This window comes from Hetaerina americana, unplaced genomic scaffold, assembly GCF_022747635.1.
Source record: "Hetaerina americana unplaced genomic scaffold, ioHetAmer1.1.p SCAF_2, whole genome shotgun sequence".
NCBI classification, from domain to species: domain Eukaryota; kingdom Metazoa; phylum Arthropoda; class Insecta; order Odonata; family Calopterygidae; genus Hetaerina; species Hetaerina americana.
The window spans coordinates 21,545,103-21,561,739 of NW_027286763.1; the positions used below are offsets into that span (position 1 = coordinate 21,545,103).

The 16,637-nt window shown below is 42.8% G+C and overlaps 1 protein-coding gene and 1 non-coding gene across 2 annotated transcripts in view; both read left to right on the forward strand.

Moving 5' to 3' along the window:
* Positions 1-16,637, forward strand: part of smg (sterile alpha motif domain containing protein 4 smaug) — a 184,706-nt gene that overhangs the window by 11,308 nt on the left and 156,761 nt on the right. The gene's annotated exons all lie outside the window — the stretch shown is intronic.
* TRNAG-GCC (transfer RNA glycine (anticodon GCC)) lies at positions 8,996-9,066 on the forward strand. Its single transcript has one exon. It is a non-coding gene; the product is annotated as a tRNA-Gly (tRNA).

Below are 16,637 nucleotides of genomic sequence, written 5' to 3' on the forward strand. Positions count from 1 at the left end.
TTGAAACTGTAACAAATGTTTGGGACAGGTGTACCAACGCAACAAAACAAACAAATCGAATGTATGTTGCCCGTGAAATTTGAAAAATCACCTTACTTTTTGAACACATCTCGTATGTTATGTGATGATTATCCCAACAGGAACGTTATCCACCTCCTGGGCGTATGCCCGCACCTTTATCCATTTCCAATTGCGGCAGTAGTAGTGGTAGTATTTAGGGGAGGCGACCGACAGCTGAGGCCATTTGGGCTTTTAGGGATGAATTGGGAAGGAAGAAGGGTGGAGAGAAACCCGACGTCGGCATTAGCTTACTTTTAACGAAAGGCGCCCAGGGATCCGCAGTTTAACGTCCCATCCGACGGACGGTGCACTCACTCAAAGTGCTCTCCACAAACCACCTCAAGTAGGGATCGGGATACCACTGATAAATATGTCGCCTCCAGGATTCGAGCCTGGGGCCTCTGGGTGGGAAGCCAGTACGCTAGCCTCCGCACCAATCCGATCGCATGACCTTCAGAATAAAAATACCGGTAATGACGATGAATCAAGTGTTGGGGCATCTTGTATACCGACCAGTATCGAAGATAAATTCATATCGGAAATATTCATCGTGCCAGTCGCCGTCTTTTAAGCGGAGTGTTATGCTTAGATCTACCGTATATTGTCACAGGGGGTTTGGTGAGATGAGGGTTAAGAAAGAATTTCAAAGGAAAATCTACAGCGAATGAAATCTCGACTCACTCCCAAATTTAGTATCCGCCTCATGACTGTGTCTTTACCTCCGTCTTATTAATCAAAAATTAAAATCAGTGAAACTGGGGCCGAAGGTTGTCCAACATTCTACACGCAACTAAAGGAACGTGCAAAATTCATCCGGGAAATATACATTATTTTTAAATTAAACAAATTCCATTAGTAATTTTTATCTTTCGGCTGAGTAGCTTCATGGTTTATAATGCTACAATTACGGGATTTGTAAATTTGTAGCAATGAGGAGATGTTAAATATTTTAATTAATAAAAATGAGCGGTGCGAAATTGTGCCATCAACGTGCAACCATTGCATCTCTCGTTGTTTGAAACTACGGCACCTTGTTTTTTCTCTCCGAGAAGATTCAGACCGAATTTTGCTGTCTGAGGGTCTTAAAAACACTTGATTGCCACTGCTACAATGTAATGATCGGAGCATTGCCGTAATTGATGTTTACGCGATAGTTCCTTCCGAAATCCGCCGTCATGGCTATTCCAAACCTCGCCGATTTTGCTGTGAGGCATGTGAATTTGTAATCGGAGGAATAACAAGTGACGCCCGAAATCCGGGCAGCAGTAACGAACCAGCAGTGTGGGAGGCGAAAGTAAACAACGCCGAGACGGGAGAAAGGAAAACAGCTCACCTCGGACGGAATAGGGAGAATTGAAGAGAGATGTGCCGTTGGCTCACTCGGGCTGGAGGAGAATTTTTTTTGCGAAATGAGTGCAGTGCATTAATGCAGTATCCGCGAGTCCATCGAGGCTAAATACCTGCGATTTGGCTGATCGTGCAATGGTTTGTGTCTGTTCGCCTTCGATTTCGACAATAATCAATTGAAATTCGCTTTATTTTGGTGACATACGAAATTTCCATTGACAATAATTGCGTTAGGCAAAGAAGCTTTCTTAAGGGGGAGGGATTTAATTTTGGACAGGGACGTAGAGTAAGGGTGTTAAGAAAAGGCTCGTCAAAACTTTTATATGGAGCGTGGTTTTGTGTAACGCGGAAACATGGTCATTGGAGCAGGAGGATGGACGTAGATTGGAGGCTCTTGAAATGTGGGTGTGGAGAAGGATGGAGAAGGTTAAGTGGACAGAGAAGAAAACAAATGAGGAAGTACTTGGTATGGTGGGGGAGGCGAGGGGATTACTGGGAGAGATCCCAAGGAAACAGAAAAAATGGATGCAAAGCATATTGATTGACAAGTGGATATTGAAGACCATGATAGAAGGGGGAATGTTGGGCGAACGATGATGGGGCAGGAGTAAGATTGGGATGTTGGACGGAATGAAGGGATGGAAGAAGTATGCGGAGATGACGAAGGGCGTATTGTAGTGTTGGATGTCAGGTTGTGTTCGTTAGGATAGACAAGGGAATAGCCGCTGTACCGTTTGGTAGCTTCTGTGCTTCTAAAACTGTCATTAACCGGTAGATTACCTATAGAAATAATTGGTGAAATTATTTCAGTTTTTTATTATCTAAATATTTAAAATTCCTGGAACGAATTACGCGAACTGAAGGAGGAATAAGTTTGGAGATCTTGGTGAACTCCACTCAGTCATCTGTCTCATTACCCAAAATACGTTAACACTGAATATTGCTTTTAAGTAAATTTTCAAATTATTTGATATAACCCGCCAAAAGAAACACCGACACGAATCGAGGGGAACACATTTGAACTTTAAAGAGACTGCAATAAGAACTCTAATAGTCTGGAATCTAATGCCTCGTGCGGATCTTGGAATAACTTGGAATATCATCTTAAATATAAATGTTCCAATCTTGTTACGGACATCTAGAAGGAATGCTCTTGCAGGTAGATCACAGGCGTGAATACTGGAAAATCTCTTGTACCAGTCTGGAGCTTTAAATATGACGAAATTAAATATGTGCAAAAGCCATGTCCAAAGTCGCACTTAAACAAACGAGTGCAATTTTAAAATAGATGGATTGTTGATAGATTTTCGGAAGGTAAAAGGTAAAAATCGTAAGTTACGAAAGATGTTGGATAAAACTGTAAATGTACGGATGAAATAATTTTGCAGTCGTTAGATTCTGCAGTGGCTCCTTCTTTTAAGTGAGTATTTATTATGATGTGTCATGAAGGATATTAAATGAACGGTCTTTATTATTTTGTGCGTACAGGTAGGTATTACATTATGCTTAGTGTTGCTTATTGTTGAGACGCGCAAACATGCGATGGTTCATTAACGTATGTGTTTTTCAATGTCGTCCTGAGAAAAAAACATCTCCTTGTCATTCTCTAGACTTAAGTTGTAATTTTTTTCCTGCACTGTAAGATAATGATCTATCATACGCTAGAATGCTCATAAAACGTTTTTTTAATCTAATCGGAATGGTTATTCTGCGATATCCTGGAAGTGATTTCCAAAAAAACTTTTTTTCATTTTAAAGGTTGATCTCCGAGTATACATGTACCTTAACCGAGACTCAAGTGTGTTCTGATAAGTGAAGAGGACTGTTTCTCCGACGAATCGTTTATCGTGAAAGGTATGCATGTACATTTGCTAGTTGTGCAAGCATGACTTTACTTTGCCTCAATAATATTTCGTCTAGTAAACCGGATGAGTTAGTATACCGGACGACGGCACCCAAACTTGTCCCGGCATATTTGTTGTGTGACTCCCTTGGGAAGGATGATCACAATCCGGATGCGACTTATCCCAATGTCTGTAAGTCATTTCGGGAGACAACATTAGAAATATGGTTATTATAGACATAATAATTACAATTCATTGAATAACTCTTAAAACACAGCTCAGGACTCGGGGATTTGTCACAGCACGCGAGGCTTGAGGCAAGCTAAATCCCACATTCCTGGGCCTAGGACGAGCTCTACCAAGAAACTTACATCCCTTGAAAGAAGTCCACCAAGAAGGATGGTGTGAATGCTAATCGGCCACTATCGAGTGAAGCGTTGCCTGCAGGATCTGGGGCTCTTAGACTGTCCGAGATGTAGGGATCGAAACCACAGCTCATATATACCGAGGGCAAGATATATATGGAGTCGCTATCTAGGGTCACCAATTTTAAAACCTAGGGATTTTAGGGACTTACACCTAAGGGACACACTGGCCTTAGTCAAGTAAGACCTTAGAACTCCGTGGGTGAACCCTCGAAGGTGTTTGGCGCAATGGGCCGATGTGTCTATGGATGGATTTTCTTGGTCAATTATGGAATATTTTTTGGTGAAATAGTGATGTGCCACGAATTCCGGATAAACAGTTAAATTCCAGAATTCTTAGAGAGAATGTATAGCCGAGTCTTTACGTATACTGAATCGGAATTAACTTCCGATCAAACGGTCAGGTTGATGACTGAAAGCTTTTTAAACTACTAAATGTGTACCTATCTTTTAAAGATGTACCCTACCGACCTCGGAGGGGTGTGTTGCCTGAATAGTAAGTGATGTCCCAAATTTCTCGAGGGCGTTCAGCACCAAACCAGTGTGTCACATAGTTTCTTAGTGGAATGCAGAAGTAGGATTAGAATCCGCCACCCGGTAAGTTTCGCACTTCGCAAGTGGGCCCCCGTATTCGATCGGCATTCGAACGCTTAAATGCTACCGCGGGGTGTTGTTCTTCCCCTGGGAATGAAGGGGGGGGGTGAGGGGGCGGAGACAGGCCGCGGACGGCCGCGAACTTGGGTCTGCGTATTTGGCATCAATGACACCTCAAGGAGGGAGCATTTTCTCTCTTCCGGCGATCTTGTTTTAAATGCCACCGACAGACCATTGGAATATTTTTGTGTGCGCTCCTCCCTCGAAACGGTCTCTCCCCGGTCGCTGTTGTGGTCGCGTCTGGCCGACCATCCCTCCTCCCGCGCCCTCCTCCGCCTCCTCTACCTCCCGCACGCCCTCCCTTCCTCCCGCTGTTCCTTCCCGGAAGTCTCCCGGTAACCCCCTCCGTAGTTCCCTGGGGAGTATGCGCAAGATTGGCTGAGCGAGTTGGGCGTTACATTGTGATGTGGGGAGTGGCGCGCGTCTCGAAATTGAAGTCGTTGCCCTAAACTGAAGTACAAGTACTTGTATACATCCCCGTCGGCCCGTGTGATGGCGGGGTAACGTCCTCATCTGCCAACTCAAGGGTCGCGGATTCGATTCCCGCTCGGGAGGGTTTTCCTCCACCTAGGACTTTGGGTGTTCGTAATCGTGTCCATTGTTGTCACTATTAATAATCCCATGTAAATGCCCAAAAAGTGCTGTTTTCGGACTAAGAATAAATAAATAAATACGTTTAACTAATGGCCACGTAGGACCAGACCCGTAGATTCCGAATTCAATATTTTTCATCCGCTATGATCTTGTAAGTCGTGTTTTATCCAAGCTTGGGTATGATGAGACTTAATAATTAACAAACTGAAAAATGTTGAACATTAATACTTTTTACGAGCATAATTTTCTACGTCAGGTGCAAATATGCTAAACGGAATGCGGAACGTTCTTAATCCCTTAACGGAAGAAACCGATTCTCATTTTCTAAACGTTTGATATGGAGTTAACTTACTATTCGTTTTTATTTTTTGTGACACTCTACCAGGAAATAACTGGTTTATGGTACCTTTAAGTAAAAGCCCCTCGGTGGCAGAGATCCCTCTTTTAAGTCTTCAAGGGCCTGAGAATGCAATTAGCGGATTTCTCTCTTTCTAATGTTGATATCCGAGCAAATGTTATCGCTTTCCTTCTTGCCGTCCACGTCGTTCGAGGTCTCGATTCGAAACGGGCGAGCGGCCGAGAATTGGAGGCTAGGTGCAGCGATTCCCTTTTGGGGATGGAAGGGGGAGATTTTTTTTACGGCAAGGGGTTGAACGGTGTAACTTCGTGACGGGGAAGGGAGGAGCATTGTCGCGCCGTTGTTTTGGAGGGGGGGAGGCGGCCTTCTTTGGCCACGACGAGGGGCGACTGCGGTGTGAAAAAACCTGAAGGGTTTGTGCTCGTATGAGAGTTTCCTCCTCCGTGGGTTTTTGCGCGGTGTGCCTTGCGTCCCACTGCCCTTTTCCTCCTCTTGCTTTGTTGTGCCTTTCTTGTAGGCGAGAAACCCCTCGTGGCTGCCCTTCCTGAAGCAACTCGCTTCTCCAACCATACTCTCTCTCTTCGATGCCCACTCCCTCGTCCGTTTGAACCATCGAAAGTTTTTTGCGTGCCCCGGTGACTGCTCAGCGTTAGGTGAACAGTCGTTTCGTGAACACAAATCAAAAACTTAACAGAACCATGAACCCCAAAAAAATGACGGTCCTTTGAAAATGGCTGGACGTTCTTATTCCGGAGCCTCGCAGTTGTGAGCTGTGAGTTTCGACGCTTGTCGTCTGAGCATCATTTCAGGGTTCATCTGAATAAATTAGTCCGGTGTGTATTCACTCCCTGCCACACACCATAGCGGTAGCTTGCAGGGTAATAAAATATCAAAATCAAAATATCAGGCACCAAAAGCACGTGTTGTAGATAATCACGTTATGATATCTCATGATGGGGAGTGAGGAAAGAGGGTGACGTGGTTGAAGTGATGATGGTGACTGCCAATGTGCCTTGACATATGAAACTCTAGTTTCACTATTTTATTTTACAAATTTCGGTTGGGTCTAATGCGTTTCAATCGATTGACTGGGTTGGCAATTGGTGCTCTCGAGAAATGAATTTTGAGTGAGTAAGTTGATTTTTGAGTATCCAGCAACAATTTCGTTATATGATGGCCTTGTTACTTTATTATTACAAGATTTCTTTATTATTACAACATTTCTTTATGGTGATATATTTATTGTGTTCGTGAATTTTTCGATATAAAAAGGTATCCTCTTATTTTATCTATTTACGTATTAAGCTTGTTAATATGTAAATCCACACAATATGCTTGATAAAATTGACTTTTTTCATACTCTATTTTTTTATGAAATACATACGTTAAGACCTGCCTCAAAATCTTATATTAGCACAATTTATCTAAGCCTTTGGGATTTTGTCATCCGCCTAGCCGTCCTATTAATTATTTGTGGTGAAAAGGTGCAGCTTGCTTCTCGATGAGGCGAAAGAAGATAGAATTGCTCCTCCTCCCGAGGATATCGCGTGAATTTGATGACTGCGGATTCGAATTGAGACATTGAAGGTGCCTTTTTGTTCAACCGCCAAAGGGGAATCGTGGTCCTAATTATTTTAACTGAGCCCTGTGTTGTTCCGCGGGCTTATTTTTATCGAGGCTAAATGATTAAAAATAATGCATAAGACCCGTAATTTTGAATTATATGCAGTAATTTGCCAGGTGTTACTGTCGCCTTCAATTCTGGGCAATGGCGACTTAAATCCGTGAACTCTTGAAACACAATCGAAGCAAAAGCGATTCCCGTAATTGAGAGCTGCAAATTCTCGAATGCGGAGGACGGACGCCCTTCAGTCCTTGATGGATGCGGGGAACACTCTTGTGTGCGTTAGTTGCCGTGTCATCCCGTGTATCCGCGACCGCACAAGTTTTTGCGGCCCCAAGCCACCTCGATTGTAATGACCAGCGGGCTTGTTCCGGCATACTTTATAAGGGATTACTGTGGTGTGAATGCGATTCCCAATTCACCAGAAGTACTGTTAATTGAGCCTTAACAGGCCATTGTCTCGGATCATTCCATGGCTTCATCTCGTCCTTTTCATCATATCTGAACCTCCTGCGCAATTCACTTTCTCTTAATCCTTGAGAGTATGGAAAAATGAACATCGTATTTTAGACCGTTAGCTGAAAATTAGAAACTTGGAAACAGTATAATTGAAGCCAATTATTTATCTTGAGCGTTTCAAATTACTTGTATTAAGTCATGACAGCCTTACATTTATGAAAATTACTTTAATAATTTGGGAATTTAATAATTGGCGAGTGCTGCAGAGATAACACCAATTGAAACCCTTTCGTGCCTGGATGCCGAATATTTACCCATCATTTCGTATCACATTGCAAAGTTTTTCCCATGAACGAATATTGCCCGGTAATATTTTGAAATGTTAGTGCATGGATGTCATTCGTAAGGTTGTGTAACCCATTTGTACGTATTGAAACGCTGTGGTACATTTTGATTCTAGTAAGCCTGTGTTTCAAAGATTTGCAGGGAACATTTCTCCCAGTTGTCGTAACTGAAAGCTCCCCAAGTATTCATAATAGAGCCTTACATGTAAATTACCTAAAATGTATCGATGTATGCGTTGAATATTAGCAAGAGTGTCGACGATGAACTGCCAACTAAAGAGGGTGGCAAGGCCATTCCAGCGAGATGCACCGAGCGCCTTGCAGGCCACTAAAACTCCGTCGGTTTTCAGGAGGAAAAAATCATCTCGGCGGCAATTTACGAGGCCAGCGGCTTGTTCACATATGGGTGTGTTTTCGGACTCAAACACGAGTGGTGCGCTTGGGCGTGTCGTGCTTCTGTTCCAGCGGTTTGATTTTATTCGATTCCGGCATTTCTGGGAAACGGTGGCATAGAGAGAGAAGCTGAACTCCCCTTTCCTTCGTCCCTTTCCCCGAATGTCAGAATTTCACACCACAAAGTAGCTCTAGGCGAAGCCTCGCGACCATCTATCACTGCTAACCGTGAAGGTTGACTCTTGCGGTGGTGGCATAGAGACTCCCGATTCTCTCTGAAATCTAAGAGTCTCAACCTACCATTTGATAGTCTGAAGGAGCTAAGAATAAGGTTAGAGTTATCATTGTCCTAATAACCCAATTGCTGATAGGCGACATCGTTGTCGTAAGGGTCTTCACCCTGGAACTCCCTGGGACGGGGAATGTCCCGTACGCGCATTTACCAGCCCATTGGGTGCAAAGGGACACCCTGGAACCGACGCCAAGACCACTATTATGTATGGCACGGAAACCTTAGAGGCTCTTTCTGTTTTCAAGACGAAAGGCTGTGATGCTAACAACGGGGGTTGGTAAACATTTTCGTCTTCAGCTCTTCCCCGATAGTCACATTTATGCTCGTTTACCGCTAAAATGATCATTTATTATACAGTTAGTACATCTAAAGCAGGAGGTTTCATCTTTCTCTATGTTACCCTCGATATAAAATCCAGGGAAGACCATCCAGTTGGTATGACTCGTCAGAGTGAAAAAGTTATGTTTTAAAATTGAGCGAACATATTGTTGTACTTAATGTTGTGGAAAGTTGGCTCCCAAAGAATCTTTTAACTTGGAAAAAAGTTAGTGTATACATATAAAATGAAGATAAGTGTAATATGTTAAAATGGAGGAGGCGAGCATCGGTGGTTCAGTGGTAGAATGCTCGCCTGCCACGCGGGCGGCCCGGGTTCGATTCCCGGCCGATGCATCTTTTTTTCCTGCCTCCATTGCGGCATTATATCTGCCAATCGAAGTGTCGCGTTGAAAGATCCAAGAGGGTTCGATTCCCGCCTGGGTGGGTTTTCCTCTTGGACCAAAGAACACCACTTGGGTGTTCGTAATCACCATTGGTGTCACTGTTAATAAATAAAAAAATTCTGGTATATCCAGATGTACTTGGCTGTGGCATATGACCCTGAAAGCACATTTTCTGTAGTAAAATGTAGCTTTAACAGATATGTAAAACTAAAAATTTAGAGTTTTCATTATGGTTCGTACTTACAGAAACTTCTTACACCCGGTACTGGTGGCTTTTTTCCGATTTCACTTAAATTATAGTAATGAAGCAACCTCAGGGTTGATCACTGTGTATTTGCTCATCAACTCTAGGTAAATTTAATGCTTGTTTTACATGATATTTATGTCTTAATGGTCTTTACCTTTTTCCCTCCACTTTCCTCCGATGAGATTACAGTACTGAGCGATAGAGGGAAACCGATAACAAACCAGTTTCAAATGTTTTCCTGCTAAAACATTTTTTTACTTCGTAGTGGTCGCTTGGTCGATGCCACGGAGTCCAATCAGCAGCATGGCGCGAGGAAATCACGTATTCGAATAATATGTAAACGATTTGTTGTAAATATTGTTTTTGTAATTCATGGGTTCAATATAATATTATAAAAAAGTAGGCTTGATCAGGAATTTGTCATTCACTTTGAGATTGTGTTAAATGCAAGTGGTAAAATTTGTATAATGCTGCCTGTTATCGCAAATGCTTCTTGCAATGCCTTCCAGTAAATGGCAGTCATGGTGTTTGAGAGTTGTTCTGTGTGCGGACGGTGGTGCAGAAGAAAGAAACCACAGGAAGTAACAAGCAATGGGACTCATTCGGGGAAGAGCGGGTGGGTCATGAACAATCCCAGCGGGAAAGGAGATTGCCCAGCCCAATGCGGCAGGGGGGAGCACTTTCAGCCGTCCCATCACTCCGCTTCAATCCTGGGTTTTACAACCCATTGGGGTAGTTCTTTTTACTCCCTATCGCCATCCTGAACCTTAGCGGCTGTCTCTTCATAGCATTCTCCGTTTCCTCCTTTCGACTACCCTTGGCGTCGATGGCTTTCCCTGTATTTCTTTCATGGCTATTACCGTGCTATTGCGTTCGGTAACAATACCGGCCACCTACAGTCAGTACAGACTAAGTAAGAGGTTGAAGAAAGCCATTTCCGAACGCACATCCGGTGGAAAATGTTCCGTGGCCGGAAATAGAATTTGCTGCAAGTTGCAGGGTTGGCTTGCTTGATTCGGATCCGTCCCTCTCTTTCAGATTTCCCAAAAGAGTCGAGCAGCGATTTTCAGCTCTAGTTTTGGAATTAATAGCCCATGGTGGCTGAACTCATTCGGAGAGTGGCATTATTTCGAATGATGTGGTTCATTGATGATAACTTACAAAGACATTTGAATATTTGATTTTTAATTTTTCTTCAGATATATTTCAATCCTGAGGTTGGATTTTTCCAAAAACTGCGATGACTGTTAGATATCTGTTAGCCTGATTCAGTAGAATAATTTTAGGAGATGTTTATGATTTATTAGGGACGAATTCCCCTTAATTAAGCACAAAGAGAATAAAAATGTTAAAGCAGGACAGGGGACGTGATATCCCAGTCGATAGAGCATTGAACTACTGACCGAAGAGCACAGGTTCGATTCCAGGGCAATGGTCTCTGGGCACCATCAGGTTCACCCAAGCTGTGTGATTTTTCGGGTACAAGATCTTCCAGGGAAACCATAACCGGTATAGGGAAATGACCTGGTCCCCCCTACCCTGATGTGTGAATTTCATACGCCGTCGGGCTTAGTACTAGGTGAACTCTATCATCGCTACCAAACCGTCTTCGGGTTGATAACTGTGGTGGTGGTTAATACCGGCAGGCACTAATACAGGTTAATACAGACAGCATCTTGATAGACAGTACGGGTATCTCGTAAAAGGACATTTCAGAAAAGGTGTATTGAATCAATATTTGATGTTTTAAAGCTAGTGGGAATAAATAAAAAACACCTCTAGTGTTCCATTTTTTAATGTTTTTAATGTTGCGAACACGTTTTAATTTTACGTGTATCATTTTCAAGAAACTTAAGTGAGTTGAAAATTATGAAATCATCGGAAATAATAATAAAATTTTGTTCGTAATGAAGATATTAATACGTTCGCGTACTGTTCAATGTCTCAATAGAAAAGTGTCATCGAATCACTTCTTACTCGGATTAAAAGTGAATCTGTACTCTTCGCTTTTGTTTTCCTGAGAGATGTGGTATCTGAATTCGATCTAGATGGTTCAGAATACTCCAGATTCCACGCTTGTCTTGGCAAGTAAAACTTTTGGTAGCAGCGATATTGTTTTAGCACTTCTTGTCGGTCAGTGCGCTCTTGTAGCTGAGGAGTCCGGCCAGTTGGTCGTGCGTGGGCCGCACCTCGGCACGCTTCAACAGCTCTTGTTCAGTGCGCTCTGCCCCATGCCGAAAAAATCCATCAGCTCCCTAACTACCCGCTCTGCCCCCCTCCCTCCGGCAACCGATCTCCCTTCCACTTTCACCCCTCTTCCCGACCCCTCCTTTGCCTGAAGGGCACTCGTCCCTCTCCCGTCTTACTCAACCCCCCTTCCCCTTCCACCTCCCCTTCTCATTCTCTCTTGTTTCTCCTTGCTATGGAAGGCGCTGGTTGCCTCTCGTGCTTGGTACTACTAAGGCAAGGGAAGTCTTCCCCGTGACCAAAATGACTCCGCTCTGCGCTTGACGTCACAGATTACTACGCGGTGGTGAGTAGCAGACAGATAGGGAGTTAAGCATTGAAATATGGGCCATGGTTGGATTCAGGATAAAATTGTATTAAGGTGTGGATTAAGCCATTAATCGTTCAACTGCATATTTATCCGGAAAACGTTTAGTTATCGCTCATACATACCTTTGATATGGAGCGTAGCTATGTACGGTGCGGAAACGTGGTCATTGAAGCAGGAGGATAGACGTAGACTGGAGGCTTTTGAAATGTGGGTGTGGAGAAGAATGGAGAAGGTGAAATGGACAGAGAAGAAAACAAATGAGGAAGTACTTGGTATGGTGGGAGAAGAGAGGGGTTTGTTGGGAGAAATCCTGTGGAGGCAGGAAAAGTGGATGAAGGGGGTATTGACCGGCAGTGGGATGTTGAAGACTGTGATAGAGGGTAGAATGTTGGGCAAAAGAGGAAAGGGAAGGAACAGGATAGGGATGTTGGACGGGATGAAGGGAGGAAGAAAGTACTCAGAGATGAAGAGGGACCTGATATAGAGTAGGATGATGGATTTTGTGTTTTGTTAGGAGTAATAAAATATTTGTTTGGTAGTTGTGTCCATCCAAAAACCTACCTTAACCGGTAGATTACCTTAAAAAAAATACCATTCTATGGGAAGGATAAAATTATAGCTCAAAGATGAATTGGGTACTCGAGGCCCCGTTTGAGATATGGTGAATGTTTGCGTCCTAAATGTTGTAAAATATCAATTTTTTTCAGGCCGGGCCACGACTTGCGCAGGCATCTATACATAATATCTTCGAATAACGAGTACTTTCTATGGCAACTTACTATGTTAAATAGCTACTTACCATACATTATAAATATGTGTTAGGTATAAACTAAGTTTTTATTTTATTGTTCCAGATAATTTCATTTTTGAATTTGATAGCTTGAATTAACAGAATACATTTTCTAAAAAGTTTATTTAGATTTCAACTCCTTTACCATGTGAGGAGTAATGTTGATGGTAGAAGAATAATTAATGAACATATTCTAAAAATATTGCCCAAGCAATTTTAATTTAAAATTTTTTTTGCAAGAAGGTGGTTTCTTCATCGAAATGTAAGCCTTTTTTTTAATATCAATAAGGGCTGGATAAGTAGTTTTCTGAAATGAAGACGTCTGAGAAATGACTGGTTGAATATCGCAAACACACCGCATAATAACCGTCCTCAGCCTCCCGTCTCCTCATCGCACTGTGGTACCGCCCACGCTGCAAATGGTCAAAATCTTCAACACCTTGACTCAAGAATCCCAGCGCAAAAATTACTCCTTTGCCACCGTTACGTCAAAAAATGTTATCTTCCACGTCTCGTGCCCTGCTATCTACTAGTGTGAAATATCCACCATCCTTTCCCTCCGCATGAATAGCCACGACTACTCCACTATATCTCTTACCATCTTTAACTATTCCATCCCTTCTCAAGATGCTTCCCTCGACCAATCCTTTGATAACTGCTCCTCTGTTTCGGTGATAGAAACCTACAACGAATACACAAGCAGCGTAGAGGTAAGAACACGCGAGATGGCCCACATATGGGTGCTAAATTCTTTCAGTCCTCCCGTACTTAAATCGCCCACTATATATATGTATATACATGGCACGTGCGATGCCATTGCAGTAATGAGATCAATAATCGAGAGGAATATAGAACACAATCAGGACGTAATTGCCTGTTTTGTAGAATTTGAAAAGGCGTTTGATAGGGTGAATTGGGAAAAACTCTTGAGTATATTGCAGAAAATAGTAATAGATTGGAGGGACAGGAGGCTAATCCGCAACCTATACATGCCTCAGTCTGCTCAGGTGCGAGTGGGGAACGGGGAGTCCGGATGGGCAGTGTTAGGAAGAGGTCTAAGGCAGGGTTGCCCATTATCACCGTTGCTGTTCAACGTATATGAGGAGGAAATGATTAAAGAGGCATGGGAAGAACTCGTGGTAGGAATGAAAGTGGTCGGGGAAATGGTCAAATCAGTTAGGTTTGCTGATGACCAAGCTTTAGTTTATCAGTCAGTCAAGGGGTTGCATGCATTGCTGAGTGAATTGGAAATTCAGTGCGGCAGATATGGGATAAGAATAAGTATTAATAAAACAAAGGTTGTGCGATTTTATAGAATGAAAAAGTCTAAGCTACACATTAAAATAGGTAGGCAAAAACTGTACTCGGTGGAGCAGTTTACGTATCTCGGAAGTGTTGTCGACCAACGCGGTCAAAGTAGTAGGGACGTAAGGATAAGAATTGCGCTATGCAAAGAGGCTTTCACAAGGAGGAGGGAGTTGATGACAGGGACATTGAGTAAGGAAATTAAGAAAAGACTCGTAAAAACATTGATATGGAGCGTAGCTATGTACGGCGCGTGGTCACTGTAGCAGGATGACAGAAGTAGGTTGGAGGCTTTTGAAATGTGGGTCTGGAGAAGAATTGAGAAGGTGAATTGGAGTGAAATGAAAACAAATGAGGAAGTACTAGGTATGGTGGGCGAGGAGAGAGGTTTGTTGGGAGAAATCTTAAGGAGGCAGGATAAATGGATGAAGGTTGTATTGATCGGTAGTGGGATGTTGAAGACTAGTAGAGGGGAGAATGTTAGGGAAACAAGGAAAGGGCAGGAACAGGATAGGCATGTTGGACGGGATGAAGGGAGGGAGGAAGTGCACAGAGATAAAGAGGGGCTTGATGTAAAGTAGGTTGCTTTATTGTGTTTTGTTAGGAGTCACAAAATATTTATTTGGTAGTTGTGTCCGTATAAAACCTACCTTAACCGGTAGATTACCTTATAATTATATCCTTGACATGTTTGCCATTATTATGACATCCAGATATGGTGCAATGATAAATCACGTTGGATGCAGATAGTCAATGCTCAGTATAAACGATCAGATTGAATTTAATCACCAAAAAGGAATTTCATCGCTGTTATCATGCGTGTGCTAACGAGTTGAGGAATTCCGAATAATCCAAGTGGCATTACGGTTTTCGAAACAGTCGACGACGCGGATGCGCAACGATTTACCATGTATTAGTAGTTTGCACCAGGATCTCGTTCTTTCTGCAGATATCCTTTCGATTCTCGTTCCCTTCCCTTCTTCCCAAATCCGTCACGAGCGGTGCGATGTGTGCGCACGTGGACGCTATTGCCCGCGACGCGAGCTGAGGCCCCGTCTCCCCCACCCCCTGCCCGCTCCTTGCCTTTGCGATCCTTCCTCCAGACCCTGCGAAGGCGTGTTTGTCTTTCGATCCTCCCTTCTCCCCCTTATTTACCGCAAATGGAACGCCTTCCTTCCCTCCATCCCCGCCTTTCGCTCTCTACGCCTTGGTTGCGAACTCCGAAAGGCCTCGGGAGGTGTTAAAATTAGCTAAGGAAAAAGTAAGATATACGCGTATTAAATATCGGGCAGAATAGACTAAATATTTATGCTACTATTACGATTTCTATGAAAAATTATGACAGCTGTTAAGATTCTAAAATGTATGTTATTTCTATATCCTTGAAAAATCTATATTTTCATTAATTAAAAGAATAAAATAATATAATTTACAAAAATATTATTCGACACCAACTGGAATGGGCTGAGGAAGTGAACCGGTTTTTCTTCCATTAAAATTCCCTAAGAGATTTTTTTTAACAATGATGGGCTACGATCCAACAATTTCGGAGGGTAAAAATCATTCGCCTTGCCCGGGATTCGAACCCGGATTACTCGATGCCAGAGTGCTTAAGCCATTTGGCCCCAAAATTTCGGAGTGTAAAAGAACGCCTCGGTAGCTTATTTGGCTAAAGCACTCGGCCGGATGTCGAGGGATCTGGGTTCGAATCCCGGTCAAGACGAATGATTTTTATTCTCTGAAATTGTTGCATTGTAATGCATATTAGCGGATGTCTCCGTCAAAATGTTACTTTCGCTGTGTATCCCGCAGTTTCTTGGAATGAGGGACTATCGCCAAACCGACTTGGAGTTAGAGCCAAATTGTTACTCTAGCTTCTTCAATTAAGTGTTAATTGAATGATAATTGATCCAAAACCAGAGTAGTATGGGACTAGGGTGAACATAGTTGTACTTATTAATAAATGTGAACTCACAGATTAGCTCGAAGAACCGTACAAAATATTAAATGCTTAATTTGTCTATAAAAATGGGGACCATCGTTTTATTATTGGGGAGTATGGCCTCTTGAAGTATTTTCTTTTGACTTTCTCGTCTCACACTCTCTACAAGGATACGGTGTCCGAGTTTAGATGTATAGATTTTTGGACATCTGCCCCGTAAAGTTTCCCAATTATGCACCAACAGTGGAAAAAGGTTACCATCTTTTCTTTATTTATTTCCCAATCATGGTTTTCTCTTTTTGTACATTTCTGAGTATTTGTGATATGTTTACGTAGACAGCTGTAAAATTTTAGAATGACAGAAAATTTAGTTTCCGTCCGTTCCTGCTCATTTCTCTGGCAAACCTCAAAACTCTCTCATCAGTCCAAACATCATCCTAGCTCCGTTTCACTCCGCCTACGTCAACCGAGACAACTCGCTTGATAGTTATGGCGGGAAGTCCTGGCGGCTTGGAGAGGTCGGACGAGAGCACACTCCATAGGGGATGAGTTGCCGGCTGGGATGCATTTCAAGAAGCCCAAGTTCTTGGTGAATGCTCTCTCTTGCTACATTGAATTGGATCTTCTTGTCACCTGGCTTGAACCTATGGTAATGAGGATTTTTTTTTCTTCGGAATGCA